At 36.8% G+C, this 16,416-nt stretch overlaps 1 pseudogene; it reads left to right on the forward strand.

Annotated features, from left to right (window-relative positions):
• LOC107096586 overlaps nt 1–16,416 on the forward strand; it is a 104,324-nt pseudogene that overhangs the window by 55,990 nt on the left and 31,918 nt on the right.

Here is a 16,416-nt window from a genome sequence, read left to right on the forward strand (position 1 = left end):
TCATGTTCCCGTTCTCGGAGGCCAGTCGTTAGAGAGGGTTTTTTGTCTTGTCTTGGTGTTTCCTGATCATGTCTTGAGCGAGCCCTGATCCTGTTTTGGCTCAGTGGAGGGAGCTAGTTTAAAGTCCTGTAGTTTTCCTGATGTTAAGTCTTGTTCTGCCTCTTAACTACTGAGCTCACCTGTTTTCCATCTGAACTTTTCTGCCTGAACTCACTGTTGAACTCATCGAACTCTGAACGCTCAGACAAGTTCAGGTCCTGGTACCCTGGATCTGTCTGTTCCTGTTTTCTGATTGGAACCCTTGACCGGGTTACCGACACCTGGATCTCAGAAACGTCCTGTTCTGCACTGTTTCTTTGACCTGGCTCTGACTTCTGTCTGTTCATGGAGTTAAACCAGATTGCCTGTGAAAGGTGTTGCCTGAAATTGCCAGGATTCAGGAAATGTAACCCTCATTTGTGTGTAATTTACAGTTTCCCTACAGTTTGGCCTAGACTACCTAGATGTCCAAACTCCATCAATAGAAATCTAATGGGGGAGTTTTCAAAAAATCACAGACGAAAATTTAAAACAACACATATTTTCGTATGCTGCCTCTTCTCAACTATTTAATGTACAAACATGAAACTTGATAAAGAATATCTTCAGACCCTTCTAGCACTGATATTGAAAGATTGTTTTCAATATTATTTATGGTTTAGCTGTTTAGCTAGCTTGTTCAGAAACACATGAAAATGTTGATTCTGAGAAAAAGCCTCAGAAATCTTTCCACATTTTTACATTATCACTGTGGCAACATTGTTTTTGGTAGAAACATAAAAGTTTTAATATTTGTTCATCAAAGCCTGCTGATTTATATGGCCTAAACATTATTTCTGTATCTATTATGGTTTTTGATTTATCAAACATAGTTTGACACAAACTTTTATCCATTATACATGAATTAAGTGGTGCAAAAATGAAATCGATATGCCTTATTAAGCCACAGTTATAGGCATTTGTTCGGGACATGATTGTACATGCGATAAAGACAGTGGCTAAACAACACATCGCTGCCTCTCACACACCGTTTGGTGTACAAACATGAAACTTGGCACAGATCATCTTCACACATGTCTAATGCTCATATTGAATGAATTTTTTATATATCATTTTTGGTTTAGCCATGCATGTTGTTCTGGGGCCTCAAAACAGTCAATTTTCAAGCTAAAACCTTTAAAAATTCTCCTTTTTTACATCGTCACCATGGCCACATACTTTTTTGTAGATACCTGAAACTTGGCACAGTTGTTCAATGGCAACTGATTCCTGTGATCTATAAAGGTTTCTCTATATTTTAAAGTTTTTGATGTATTAATCATAGTTCAACACAAAGTTTTACACATCCTTTACATTTTGCTAATTTTTCTCTGGCTTTTACAAAGGACTGTCTATAAAAAAAATAAAAAAAAAAGTTCAGTTCAACTTTTGTCAACTTCCATGTAAACCGATACTTTTTGATTTTTTTTTCTGGTTCATCAAACTTCAGGAAATGTTCTGCTTTTAAGATGAGTGTGCTTCTGCCATAATTCTGCTAAATGATTCTGCCCTACAAAATTTTTCGATGATTCAACTGTTTCTGCAGTTTGAAGTTTCTGATTACTTCCTATTGCATTTTCATATATTCTCCAGACTTTGTTTCTTTTTTCCCCCTTTATTCTGTTTCTTTAGCTATTTTTTCTTCCTTCACTCAGCAGAAAAAGGCATTCCAACATGCTGTTTCTCTGAAACAGCTTTTTCTAGTTACATATATGAGTGACAAAATGTGGAAAAGTTTAACCTTTGCAGGGCACTGTCTGACATTTATAAGGCTTTAATTTCCATGTTTTTGTATTCTGTTTGTAATCTGAAATTATTTTCAATTTAAAGCACATTATAACGAGAATATATACTAAATTGCAATAAAATCTTTTTTTTTTCTCCACTTTTTCAATCTTAATTTTACTTTAAAATATACTAAACAACTATGGGGAATAAAAAAATCTCGCTTGTATATTCTACAATGTACAGAAATAGGTTTACTATTCCAGCCATGTTGTTATTGAAATTAGCCAGATTGTCTCTCAACAGTCAATATCCTCATGTATTTTTTTCTAATGCCATTTAGAAACCAAAACAGGCTCAGGATCATTCGGGAATAGACCAGACAGATTGCTGATACATCATTAAGCTTTGTAAATTACAATCCTGTTTGATTTAAAAGTCTCATAGATTTTTTTATGTTGGTGTTGTTGTCATCTGTAGATAGTCAAATTTGTTTTGTTGCTTTATATAAGTAATATTCTGCCTAATGCCACAAAAGAGTTTTTAACTGAAGAGTGCTTTAGAGTTTTATTTAGAACTGTACTTGTGGTTTTAGGGTAAATTGGGATATGTAGTACTATCAAATAAGCTTTTGGAAACCTACTTATATTTACTGAAAGTGATACATTACCTGCAGGTCTTCAGAGACTTTTAGATAAATTTGCCCTAAATTTCATATGCTCATTCTTAGCAAGAATAGCATCCTTGGTAATACATAATGCAGAAATAAAATGTCACCTTTCCACTGGGGGATAGCGGAAGAGAGGACAAAGGGTCGGCATCCTGCTGTAGATGAAAGTCATAATTTTCTCCCACTTCTCTCTTCAAAGTGCCCTGTAAAACACTGTGTCAATTCAAAGCTCTTAAATCCTTCTTCCTTTTCATCATGCTTAATATCTTTAACTGAAGTACCGAAGGCTTTCAAGTGCTAAAAATATCCTGAAATGGTTTGCTTAATTGAAAGAACAGGAACAATCAAACTTTTCTAATATCTTTAGTTACACTATTGTTCTTTTGATATGGCTGAAGACCTGAATAGCCAACCAGAGACAGAATACAAAGATCAAAGTGTGGTGTTACCAGAAGTTATTATAATCCAATGGAACAAGTAGGGAAATGGTTTAACTGTATCTGAAAAGCATGAAAAGACATACACACACTGCTAAGATCAGAAGAGAATAGAATTAAATGTTTATTTGTTGAAAATATATAATCACAATGAAGTGGTCCCTTAGTAAAGAAATTAAGACTGTATAATTAGGGCAGGTTTACAAGAAAAAAAAAATACTGTATAGTTATTAAAAAGGGCTCTCAGTTTTAAAATAATATACAACTTACAATTTATAAAGTGAAAAATACACAGCAGAGGATCATGCTGTTTTTTTTTAGGCTTTTGCACATGGAAAAGTACAATTCAAGTGTACTTTTATCAGTCCTAAGGCCACATCGAACTAGGCTGAGAACCTGAATTTAATTGAAACAGTTCTGGTCGTAGGTTATCAAATACCTCATAGAAATTGGATTTTTTTTTTTTTTTTTACAATAATTTGTTGAAAACTTGACCCCATTTGGGATTTTGTCAAATTCACACAGGGTCAAATGAAAAAGACATGTCAATAAGCAACTGGCAAAGAAACGCTGATGGTTTGGCCACTCCTCTTGGCAGAACTAATAGAGTAAAGTCAAATTGATTAGTTTACTGCTTTTGACCTGGTTTTTCATAATTGTCCACACACATTTAAACGATGTGAATTTCCAGAACAAAGGAAAATAATATTTCTCTATTCTAAAATTAAGGTGAATAAATTGCTTCTATTTAAATTGCAATACTAGACAAAGTTTTAGCTATAGGGTCACACTGATGATAAATGCTAAATTCTCCTTTCTTAATGCAATTTGCCTGAATAGAAAAAAAAAATTCTTAGGCTAAGTTTGCCTACACAAGCAAGAAATTTGCATTCTATTCCCATCACTCATATTAAGGCAACATTAGCTAAATATGTACTTACTTGAGGAAATAATAAAGGATAAAGAAGACGCGTGTCTGCTTAAAGACTGACTTCTTTCTTGATATACAGAGAAACAGGCAACACTCTTGTGTTTGTGCAGTATGCCTAATTTGTTGCACAGCCAGAGTAGATGACTACTCTGGCTGTGAGGTGTTCCTTGTGTTCATCAAAGAAACACCCTGGGGAAAGAAAGTGCTCTTGTGGCAGCTTGTTTTTGCAAATGACACTTTATAGCTCTGACCTGAAAGTAAGAGACTAAGCTGTAAGTGCTGATGTGTGGGTCAGCAGAGATGCTCAAGATTTTCTAGATCCTGATCCTGTGTGAGGCTTATCACATTAAAGATAAACATTAATATTGCTTTACTCCTCCTCCTGAAGGTAGCAGAACAAATCCTCCCCATGGTAAATGCCCCTCAGCCTTTAACATAAATCTGCCAAAAGTTTCTGCCATTCCACACTTTCAGGTCTGTGAATATGAGTAGTTTGTTGCATATATCATTTTGTTGCTCCGTACTTGTGACAGTGTAATGACAATAAAAATAAAATGTACATCCTCTTTCAAGTCATCCCACAGTATCTGAGCTTTTACTCTTGCAAGTGCTATCTTTATTTTCATGTATTCCTCATCTCCTTCTGAGACATGATTTAATTCTGGGTTCTATGACAGTAAGCTGCTGCAGCAAAGATTACCACATTGAGACTCATGCTTCACAGTTGCTATGAGTTTGTTTTTGTGCACACAACGATTTTAGCAAACTAAAAAGTTGCTTTCTGGAGACTGGACATCTTGTTAAATCTCATGGTTTTCACTCCCACCTGCATCAGCACACCAAACTTAAGTTCTGATATTTCAACTCGACAAATATCCTTCAAAATACAGACTTATTATGTACCAAACATTTGGATCTGACAAAATATCCCCGGCTGTAATTTCAGCCAATCCAAATAGAAAGAAAGGATTGCTGTCCAATAGGACAAAACTGTAATATTTTTGGAGAACAGAAGGTATGCTTCGTATAAACCAAAGAATCTCATACCAACTGTGAATACTAACTGTCAAAGTTAGTGTTGTTGTCCAACAGGACAACAATAAAAATATGCATCAACTCAGCTTTTTAAACAAACAAAGAGGATTGATAGAACTTTTTGATTGCTTTACACTCTTCCCTATTTACTGTATGCCAAAAAAAACACTTACAATGCCTCTATGAGAAGTGGTGAAATATCCAGCCAGAATTACACCCCTGGCCCTCTCAAATGTCTTTTTCCCCCTTGTAACTACTACTGAGGAAATTGTAGTTTCATTATACTCATAACATTCTGTTATATTTCTTCCGTAGCAAACTATGAGCAATCATGTGAGATCTACAAACATAAAGGCAACACGTCGGGGCAGTATTACATAGATGTGGATGGCAGTGGACCGGTTAAGCCCCAACTCGTTTACTGTAACATGACAGGTAAAAAAAAAGAAAGAAAAAAAACATTAAACTTTTCTCTTTAAAACTCCAAATGTCTGTCAGTCTGGAAATTTATTTATTTATTTTTTTTTTGCTTCCTTTTCACTAGAGAACCAGACATGGATTATCATAAATCATAACAACACAGACTTAACCACAGTTCATTCCTCCCCTGAAACAAACCAACATTTTGCCAACTTTCACTACACATCGGAAGAGAAGCAGCTATCGACCGTCATCAGTCAGTCAGAGCACTGTGAACAGGAGCTATTGTATCAGTGCAGGAGATCCCGTCTCTTCAACACTCTGGGTAAGCTGAGGCAAGGGAAAAGAAAACCCCAAAGTAACTTTGACATTTAATATTTAACTTAGAAAATCTGAGTTTGCTATATTTAACAGTAACTGTGTTAAATTGGCTTTTTTTACTTGGTATGTTAGGAGAGGAAATGCCATGAAAATGTCTTAAGGCAAATTCTTTGCAAAGTAAGCTTTTCAATATCTCAGGATCTGTATAAGAAACCAGGGCAAAGTAGTGTGAACTGCTGATTTAGTCTGTTAAGTTGCTATTTAAAACAATCAAATTTCCCTTGTGCATAATCTCCACCACTTTACAGAACTTCATTGTTCATTAAATCTTCGCCTTTTATTCTTTCATCAAATAAGGACTTAAATACACAGCTCAAGGGTGTTTAAAGGAATTAAAAAGTAGCAAATCTTGTGAACTTCTTATATAGTCAAATGCCCTCTTATCAGCATGTGCATGTAGGGAAGATAAGTCTTAAGAGCTCAGCCACTTATTCCCTATTCAGTTTAATCTGAAATGTAACAGTGATACTCGTTTAAGGCTGGGTAGGTGCTGATGTAATATATTTTGTGGAAATCTCAAAGGTTTGCATTTGTTGTCACACAAGAAACCTGATTTAAAGTAGCTTGTTTGACAAATGTGTCTTGGTTTTAACGGCGGGGTTGATTTGCTCCATCTGTTAATTACAAGACAAGTAAAAGATACTATGATAAAAATTTGGTGTTGGAGATATTTTACATCCTTATGTTCACAACCTTTATTATCTTTTTTTACACAGCAATGGTTCAAAGCTGATACCAAAAAGATGTCTGTGTCTTTTTAGCTGTTCATAAAAAAATCTGTGTATATATATCTTTTTATGGTTTTACATTAAACACGCTGAAATGGTAAAAGGAAGCTGGATGACAACAGCTTCTTTGGAGAGAGCAGCTTGTTGCAGCAGACTGGGCTATTTTCCAGATGGCAGTTTGTTACTTAGACTTCAGCAATATCTTCTTAACATATTTATTCTCAGCATATCGGCTTTGATTTTCCCATTCATCTTTTGTACTTAGAATCCTTTTCTGTAACAATGTCACATCCTTTCTGCATCTTAAAGGGATTTGTTTACCATCCTATCCATGTTTCTTAATGAAATGTAAATTCCTTATTTTTTTACAGGTGAAACAGTGATTTGTTTTTTGTTTGTATTTAAGATGGTGCTCCCTTAAGCTGGTGGGTGGGTGGCCCAGCCTCGGGTGAGATCCAGAACTACTGGGGTGGAGCTTTGCCTGGGAGCCGGCAATGCATGTGTGGTCTAAAGGATAACTGCCTCGATTCAAGTTTCTACTGCAACTGCGATGCTGATTACAACCTATGGTGCGGTAAATCATTGCACAACTATCTCTCTCAATGTTTAATCTAAAGCTCTGTCTAAAGGTTACCTAGTGCAACTGTGTTTTTTAAAGAAATTATTATATTTTATATATCCTATATCATGCTTTTTCCGTCAACTATAGGCATATAACTAATGAAATATTCCTTCTGGCTCTACAGAGAATTTATTTGTTATGAAATATTATATATTTCCCTCCAACCAGAAGAAAGAGCATGGCAATCGCTCATTGTGTGGGTGCCAGTGGCACCCATCTATTGACATAGCTGTATTACCCTACTTCTGGCATTTAGGTGGAAAAACACATTTCTTTTACTTAGACAGTAGCTAAAGTCATTGTCATTGTGCAGATTAGCTGCTAGAAGAGCCACTTCAATTTTAAGCAGAAATTGTCACGCTCTGCCTCACATCACTGCTCACAGATTTGAAAAAGTGGGCATGTTTTTTACGGGGCAGGTGCAGCAAAGTTAGGGTAGGTGCTTCCTAGCCTGGGTGCCATTCCGAACTTAGTCCCGCCCACAAAGTTTGAGGTCGGGAAGTTCGGTCTGGCTCTGCTCCAAAGTAGCGCGAGTATGATCGCCCACCCTCTGGCGATCCAATCAAATTGTCAGGGCGGGCTTTATACGATGATGGACAGATGATCAACAGTAACGTAATCAACCACGTGACCAAAGCGCGCTTGGGTGACAACAATAATGGCTGCCGCTGGAGAGTTTGGGGGAGTAGATTCTGCTATTAGGTCTGTTCTAGAAGATATCGACAGCAAATTAATTTTAAAAGAGGAACAGAGAAACGCGATCAAGTCTCATCTTCTTATTATAGGCGTGCAACTGCACGCTTTGATTTTTGTAGACAACAACTATGCCTCGCTTAACATACGTCACGCACTCCGTTGCTCTTATTGGTTGTAGATCTATCCAATTGAGGGCAGAGGCATTTTTTTTCCTGGTTCGTTCGAAACACGCCCCATACTGTAATCACAGCTCTATGGAGCAGTATCAGACTCATATTCTGACTAGAATTGAGTCGGACTACGTCAGGCTAGGTGCTTCCTGGAGAGGATGGTTTAACCCTTTCCTCTGTAGGATGGAAATGTTTGCTGGTTTTTCCAGGATCATCCGCAAAGGGCTGATCATTAGAGAGCATAATTCATGAGAATTACTCAGACATGCATGAATCAAGCTAAATACTACACCTACATGATTTTGATAAAGGAATCATTGTAATATATTTAAATGTTCAAAGAAGTTGATTTACCATGTTATTGGCCCTTTAAACACATGAACATGATTTGAACCAGACCTCTTAATGTTGATATTTAGGGTCTTCGTCTTGCTGCATGGGAAACATTCTTCCCAGTCACCTTTTCTGACTTACCTGTCCATCTGCCTTGTTCTGTTAAACAAAACCATAGCATATCATGATGCTACAGCCAACATGTTGTCTTGTGGACATTGTATGTTAAGTATTAGTTTTCTGCCTAGTATAGTATTTTGCATATACATATAAAACCTTTTTTTTTCATGATTCTTTTTTTTTTTCTCAATTCAGATGAAGACAGCTTATTTAAAAAACTGTAGGTGTGTGTCTCTGTGGTGCGTCGTTGTTCAAAGCAGGCATGTCCTTAATGAGTGAAATTCTTTGCAATGCCTAGAGGTGTCAGAAATGTTGCTCTAAGGGCACAGTTGTGATGCAGGGGTTAAGCTTACCTCACATTCTACAGAAATGTTTGTCCTTGATGCCTGTGTCAGAGGTTTGAGTACTGGTCTGGTGATCTTTGCTGCAAATCCTCTCCCACCTTTCAAAAAAAAGGCCACTACAGCTCAAGAGATATGTTGATCATCTGAGATGAATGATACTTTATCATATTTTTTTGTAAATAAAATAAAATGTGCGATGCAGTACATTTTCTTCGAAACGTTACCTAAGTTGGGGGAGTGTTGGCCCAGTGGGTTAGAGCAGTGTACTTGTGTTTTGTGAGAATAGCAAGCACAGGGTTCAATTCCCCAAAGCCTCCACTCTGGGTTCCTGAGCAAAACACTTAACCCCATGCTGCTCCCCGGGTGCCATACAATGGTAGCCGACTGCTCCCCATGGGGATGGGTTAAATGCAACTGTACATTTCTCCAATGTGAGTTCAATTATTATTATTAAATGTAACTGAGTAAATCAGACAAAAAAAAAAAAAAACAATCATAGAGGATTGCTATTTCTCTTTCCTACAAAATATATTAGCAACCCTCTGTTTCTTCTTGAATTCATTTGTTGGTTTGAAGCATTTTCTATTCCTGGAACGAGACAATTGACAATTCCCTAGAGATCTATTTATCAATTTTATTCGTCTTTTATTTTCTTTTACTGAGACTTTAGTACAGTTTTTTTTTACTCACTGTAGCTCTGTTTTCCGGCCTGAGATATATACAGAAACCATTCCAAGTTTCTCAGAGATCCTTTTCTATTTTCTATTCCTGCAACAATCACACCACAGATTATCTCCTTCTGACAAAATCTGCTTCATTTTGCTACTGCCAGTATCCCGTCAGATGTACCAGTGCCATGCAGTCTTTCGTATTTATGTGTTATGTTTTGTAGCAACACTGAAGATTATGTTGTGCAGGGCATACTTCCACAAAGCATGAGATATTGTCAGCTCAAAAAAACTTTTTATTTCCATCTACACATCCTCCAAAACAAATGACTCCATTAAAAAAAGTAGGAAAAGATATATACAGTATATATATTTATTTTGTCTTATTTACAAACATGGTGCTTATTTTTTTGATTACTTCTTCCAACTCAGGACAAATGACTCAGGCCTCCTCACCCATAAGGAAAACCTACCAGTCAGGTCATTGGTGCTGGGTGACATCCACCGTCCTGGTTCTGAAGCTGCCTATAGGGTGGGACCTCTCCGCTGTCATGGAGACCGTAGGTCCATTTCAGTATGTCACTGTTTTTCACAGAGCTGGTATCAAATGCGAGACATGTTTCTATCTGAAAATAAATGTACCCAGGTTGGTGAACCTGAAGAGGAATACTCTGATGCTAATGTACAATGACTCAAATTAAACTAATCCCTCTGTCCAGACCTTATCTTGTATTTAACTTAATTTAAATTTGCAGTTGCGAATTATAGAAGCTATTTTTTTAGAAATCGGGAATATGTCTCCCCTTTACTGTTTAACAATAGTTATTAATAGAACATTTTATATGAATGAAACCAGGTAATATTATATTTTAGTTCTAATGACAGATTATAATTTCACCATTAGATTTAATGAGTTAGTAAATAAATGCCCAAAGATAAATCAACATAAATGAGATAACATGGCTGCTGTTGTGCCTTTTTTCCTCACCTAATTAGCTGAACAGTTGGTTCATTTGTTTACTACATGGTTTCCATTATACAGCCCCTCATAATGAGTTTTCTCTTTAATGAGCTTTGTTCCAAAGTGATATATGCTACATGGGTCTAAATAAGTTTTGTAGCTCTTTTTCTTCATGGAAAACAAAAAAACATTTCAGCTGTATTTCTGTCTTATAGAAAACTTCTGGAATGCTGCATTTTTCGAAGAGGAGACATCCTACCTTCACTTTCCTACCTTTCACGAAGAACTAAATGCAGACATCTCTTTTCTGTTTAAAACAACGTCCTCCTCTGGGCTCTTTCTTGAAAATCTGGGCATCAAGGACTTCATACGAATAGAACTCAGCTGTAAGTGACAACTCAACAATATTTTGCCTCCTTGTTGTAAAAAGGATTTATGTCCTTTTTCCCTGTGAATTGAGACTGTTACTGAGGTAGTTATTCTTAAACTCAACCCTGCAGAGAATTCACATGAATGTGTTTTTTTAAATCCTGAACTGCAGAGGAGGAAAGGTTCTATTTGCTTTCTTATTTTTTTCCAGTTAAAGAACAACATCCTTAGTACAACATGAACAAAGAAAAAAATCAGACAGTATCAAAAAGATTACCTCAGCAACAGACACATTTCTATTTGCCTCATTTTGCTACTGTTTAAAATGATAAACTACATAATCTTTTTTTTATAGAGCCATTCCCATATCAGTGCATTTTTCTGCATTAGAAATGCTCTATATATGGCGCCCTATGTATTGAGTATGCTACAGCCATGAATGGTTGATATAGAGACGTAGCGTATAGTGCAATGTCCATGCCTTGAAATGTGGTTTCATATTCCCTATAGCTGGTATTTCCCTTTACATTTTTGACTGTGCTATTTGCTTATCACATTCTTTGCTTCATGTTAGGCTAAGGTTATACTCATGACTGAATTATGCACAGATGTCATAGATGATATATTGGGTCATGAACGGTGCAGGAGTTTCCTCTGTTGGGGACCCATACTGTTGCTGCAGTGCTGTTATACTGATCTGTGCCAACAACCCTCTACTCCCAACCCCATGTATTCTTCCATCATTTAGCCATCTACAGTGTTTTTGTAATGTATTAGATAGCAATGATCTCTGAAAAAAATTACTTTGTCCTTTCTCCTTATTCGGATCACAATGCTCTTGATAACTGCCAAAACATATTTTTCATTTGTTTTAGATTCTTGTCATCATTTCACAGTTTCTATCAGAACAACTGCAAATGTTCAGGTGTATATACCTAAATTATAGCCCGCTGTATTTCTCTGCCTAATTGTTTTTCAAATAACCTCTTCTCATTCATTATATTTATCTAATTTTTGATCGGTAATGTACCATGCAAACAATTTTAGTCAGTTATGAACACTTTCATTTGTATGCACTATAACATATAAAGTCATTAACTATGAGCTATTCCGTGATTCAATTAAAAATATACGCCTCTATGCGTTGTTGTCTTGTTACCTGTTCACCATATAAACATACTTATTTTCACCTCCCCCTCAATTAAAAGGAGCCTCAATGGGGAATCAAAGTTGACCTGACTTAGGACCTAACTTATCAGGAACTTATCTCCAAGCCTATCAACATATTTGACGTGTTCCAGATGACCGCTGAAAGTTCTTAATGTACAGCTACTGTATAATGGCGTATTGCAGTGTTTTGGTACGAAAGAGGGTTCATAGGAGGAAACCATTAGTGCTCCTCCAGACTTCATCCCCATCATAGGGTGAATGTGAAGGCGTGTGATGGATCCTCGACCAACAATCTTCCTAGCAGACATGACACTAAATCTGCTATGACTAGAAATCTTCCTTCCTTCCTTCCTTCCTTCCTTCCTTCCTTCCTTCCTTCCTTCCTTCCTTCCTTCNGATATCAAAAAAGTACTCCAGAGTGTTGTTCAGCATGGGGGTGAGTAGAAAATGAAGGCTAATCATGTTTTGGGTGTACTATTCCTTTAATTATGTTCATTTTGATTCATAGACTTTATCTAAGCGTTGTAATTAAAAGTTGCTACCACACAGAATATTATCCATAACTATCTATTTTTTTGCAGTTCCCATCTTTATTAAGTAAAGCTGTATAATCAGCAGGTTTGGTGATTGGACTTTTTGCTCAGTTGTCCCACCTGCAGTTGGCAGGGTAGCAGAGATGCTGCTTGTAGCTTTCAAACTGCAGCATTGCCTCCACACTCTGTCCTCTTATGTTGCTCATCATCAAAGGTATTTCCAACAAGCTGATTTTGATGTGGAGTAGCCTTCTATTAGCCTGTTGCTGCAATGTACTGAGTAGGGATCAAAGTTTGTTCTTCTATCTTGCATACAGACAGAGATAGTTGGAAGGATGTAGAAATGTTATCAGTTGTGAAACTAACTTTTTTCTGAAACCTTACTTAGGCTGATACCAGAAACCAGCTTAGTGCCAAGAGAATTGCGCGGGAAATACTTTTCAGACATTTGTTGTTAGGCAGGAGCTATAACAGTCCAAAGTGTTTGCAGCTTGCAGTTCCTTCTGCTTACAATAATAGTAGTCACAGATGAATTACACATTGCATTGACATATATCAGTAATGCATGTGCAGATTACCGCCATTTAGTGCAGGGAGCTGCACCTTGAAGTTTTACTCTTGAGTTGCAACGCTTTTATAATGACAGTGTTTCTGTTCAAGCTGCAACATGAATCTGCTCCTTTACTGTCCTGACTTAAGCATGCAGTGTATCTAGTTGTCAGTGAGCCCAGCTTAATGTGTTTCACTTGATTTGAAATTAAAGCTACAATGACCACAACTTAAAAAGGAAGTGAAAAAAACACATGTGGTTGTATTCAGAGCTTACAATTTTTAAACAAGATTTTCACTTATATATATATATATATATAAACTGGTATTTACTAGATTTCTGTTTTGGTTGATCCTTTAGAGAACCAGCCTTCTATATATACTTTTTTTTGTCTTTCTAAGAACCTTCCCCTCCTGTAATTTGAAGACGTTCCTCTTGACCTCGCTGCAAAGCATGCTCTGGTTGGACGTTTCTGTCGGTCTATTAATAACCACAAAAATCAAACTTGGCCTTGGCAGGGCGAGCTTGACAAGGAGGTTATGCAACCAGAATCCCTGACCTCAAATTTGAAGGACGGCACTGTTGTTTTCAAACAAGTTATGATGCATTTAAATATTTAAAAGGTGCATTTTATTCCTGCATCTAAAAAGAAGGGGGAAGGGAAGTCAGTTTAAAATAAAATCTAATCGGCTGGGTCAATTGTTCAGTCGCCCATTTTCAAACAGTGAGACAGAAGGAATGCATTCACTACAATGGGCATGCATATCTGACAGCATGCCATGCTCAGTCAGCTGTACTAGGAGGCTGTGACTAAGGAAGATGTGTAGAGTAACTGGAGGTGGTTTGCTGGATTCACTGAAGCTCTTTGATGGGATTAAAGGATGAATGTCTCAGCAGGATCTTGGAAAAAGTCATCCATGCGTTTATCTGTAGTCTAATTGATTATTGCAAAGGTGTCTGCGAAGGATTGCCTAAAACTTTCAATCAGACAGCTAAAGCTGATCTAGTTGATCTGCGTCCTTGTTAAAAATACTAAACTAGATCACATCAGACCAGCTCTGAATAGACTTTAAAACTCTTTTAAAAGTCTATAAATCACTAAATAGCTCAGCAGCAAAATACGTAACAGACTTGTTGCTGTATCAGCCCTTCAGAGCCCTCCGGTCGTTTGGTTCAAACCTGTTCTCCATCCCTAAAATTGGAAGCAAACAAGAAAAACATTCAGTTCTTTTGCCCCACTTATCTAAAACAACCACCCAGAAAACTGCAGTGTTGCTAAGACCCTGATTTCTTTTAAACCGCAAAAGTAAACACTATTGATTTTTAGCTCATAGTCCAACTTTTCTATGCCTTCATTTATGTCTCTGCTATGAACTTATGCACTTTCAGTTGTGTTGCTGCTACAGTGTCCTATACAAATAAACCTGCCTTGCATTGATGACCTTTAGCTATCTAATCCAGCATTTTTGCCTGTATTTGCATATAGGATTGTTTTTTGCTTTATGATATGTGGTGCACGGTTCAACAGCGATAATTGAGGCCTTTCTCTATTTGTTTTTTTTTTGTTTTACTTTAGAGTAATTGTTAGTGTACAGCCTATATGCCACTGGATTTCTAGTCAGTTTAACTGGTCCTCTTGTTTGTACTGCTCGATTTTCTCAATATTATCAAGAATTACATAACAGCAATTCTTAATGAGATGCCTTGCAAGACCAAACATGACCTTCAAACCTTTTCACATGTTGAGACAAACAAAGCTAGTTTAAACAAGTTTAAACGAGCGATCCGATCTAGGCCCGCTAGCTGGAAGTAAGGACTTTTCTCCACAAAAGTACAATCCCCTGACAATAGGCTCTTAAAAAGAGAACATGAAAGGTCATGGGGTTATCCGTCAAATTGCATTGGTCTGTCATCAGATTACTTAAACATCACAGATGTATGCCACATGGTTTCATTTTAGGTCCAACTCTCTTTTCAATCTATGTAAACAACATGGGTAAAAATAGTACTGACACTTTTTATGACGATGACCCTTTAGTTTACTGCCGTGCAAAGATGACTACTGCTGTGCTTGCCTCTGTAGTCTGTGTTTGACATTATTCAGTTTAACTTTCTCCACCTCGTCCTGAAGGCCATGCTACTAAATCTGCTATGACTAGAAATCTTCCTTCCTTCCTTCCTTCCTTCCTTCCTTCCTTCCTTCCTTCCTTCCTTCCTTCCTTCCTTGGTGGCCGTTAAACAGCATTTTTTTTTTAGATTGGATTATATTACTTCTACCATAGCTCCCTATAGTAAGGGGAAGTTTTGTTGGACTTTTATGTGGTAGAATTATGATATAGAAAAATGCTTTGACTTTTGGCTCACCTCCCTTCCTCACAGTTTAGATTTTTATCTGTATGATACTTAGTGGACAAATATTATGTGAAATAATAAGTGAGGGATATATCTGTTAAAAAAAACAGGTCTTTTTAACAAACACGTGATGATGGAAGGATGCAGTTTTTGTGGGACTTGTACTGCAGGAGTATGGAGCTAGGAGAGGTCCAATGTTAACAAATTCACATATGTGATCCCCACATGTACAGGATAAGAGCCACCCATGCACAGGATAAGATCCACACATGCACATGATTATTCAAACAAGCACAAGATTTACAAATTCACAAGAGTCACAAAAGTGACCTTGACTAAAAAGGGGTAAATAGATGAATAAATGGATGTATTTTTGAGTCTTCTGAAGTCTGGGGATTCTTGAGAATCATTTTCTATTTAAATAACCTATCCACCAGACTAGATGAGGTTGGTTGGAGTTTGTAGTCCATACTTTTTAAATACTCTTAGAGACAGAGTACTTGTTTTCTGTTAGGGCTTTACATTTAGCCACAAATTGTGGTGTTGCTAAAGTTAACTCAATGCTGCCACTGCTACCAATTTTTCATTTAAATGGGGGGATAGATTGTTACAAGTGACTTGTTGCAATCAACTCTGTTTTCATGAGAACTCTTTAACGACAGGAAAAATCCACTGAACTTGACCGTTGTGTCGTCTAAGCAGGATCAAAAAAACAATGTACTGAACTTTTAACTTGTTTATATAATTTATTTGAAGTGGCTTTATACTGTATGTATATATATAAACCAGATCTATTTTTCATGTGAAGTGCCTTGAGACAAATGTTGGGAATTTAAGCTTTATACACAAGCAGAAATTATTTGAATTAAAACCTGGTTTACACAACACACACAACTACTCCACACCAAAACATATGATTGGTAGTGTATTGTTGTGATTTTCCCTTTTTGCCTTAGGCTTTGTTCAAAAGCATCACAAATCTGTGTCCAGCTGTCTGTCCATGCTGTAAGCAGATGGGTTTGTGAAGTAGTCAGTTCAACACTGTGCCAGCATATTATGTTGGAGCAACACAACTGACTAATTGGTTTAATAATGCACCATCTTGCCATCAAAAACATGTATA

This window comes from Cyprinodon variegatus, unplaced genomic scaffold, assembly GCF_000732505.1.
Source record: "Cyprinodon variegatus isolate N-32 unplaced genomic scaffold, C_variegatus-1.0 Scaffold635, whole genome shotgun sequence".
Lineage (NCBI taxonomy): Eukaryota > Metazoa > Chordata > Actinopteri > Cyprinodontiformes > Cyprinodontidae > Cyprinodon > Cyprinodon variegatus.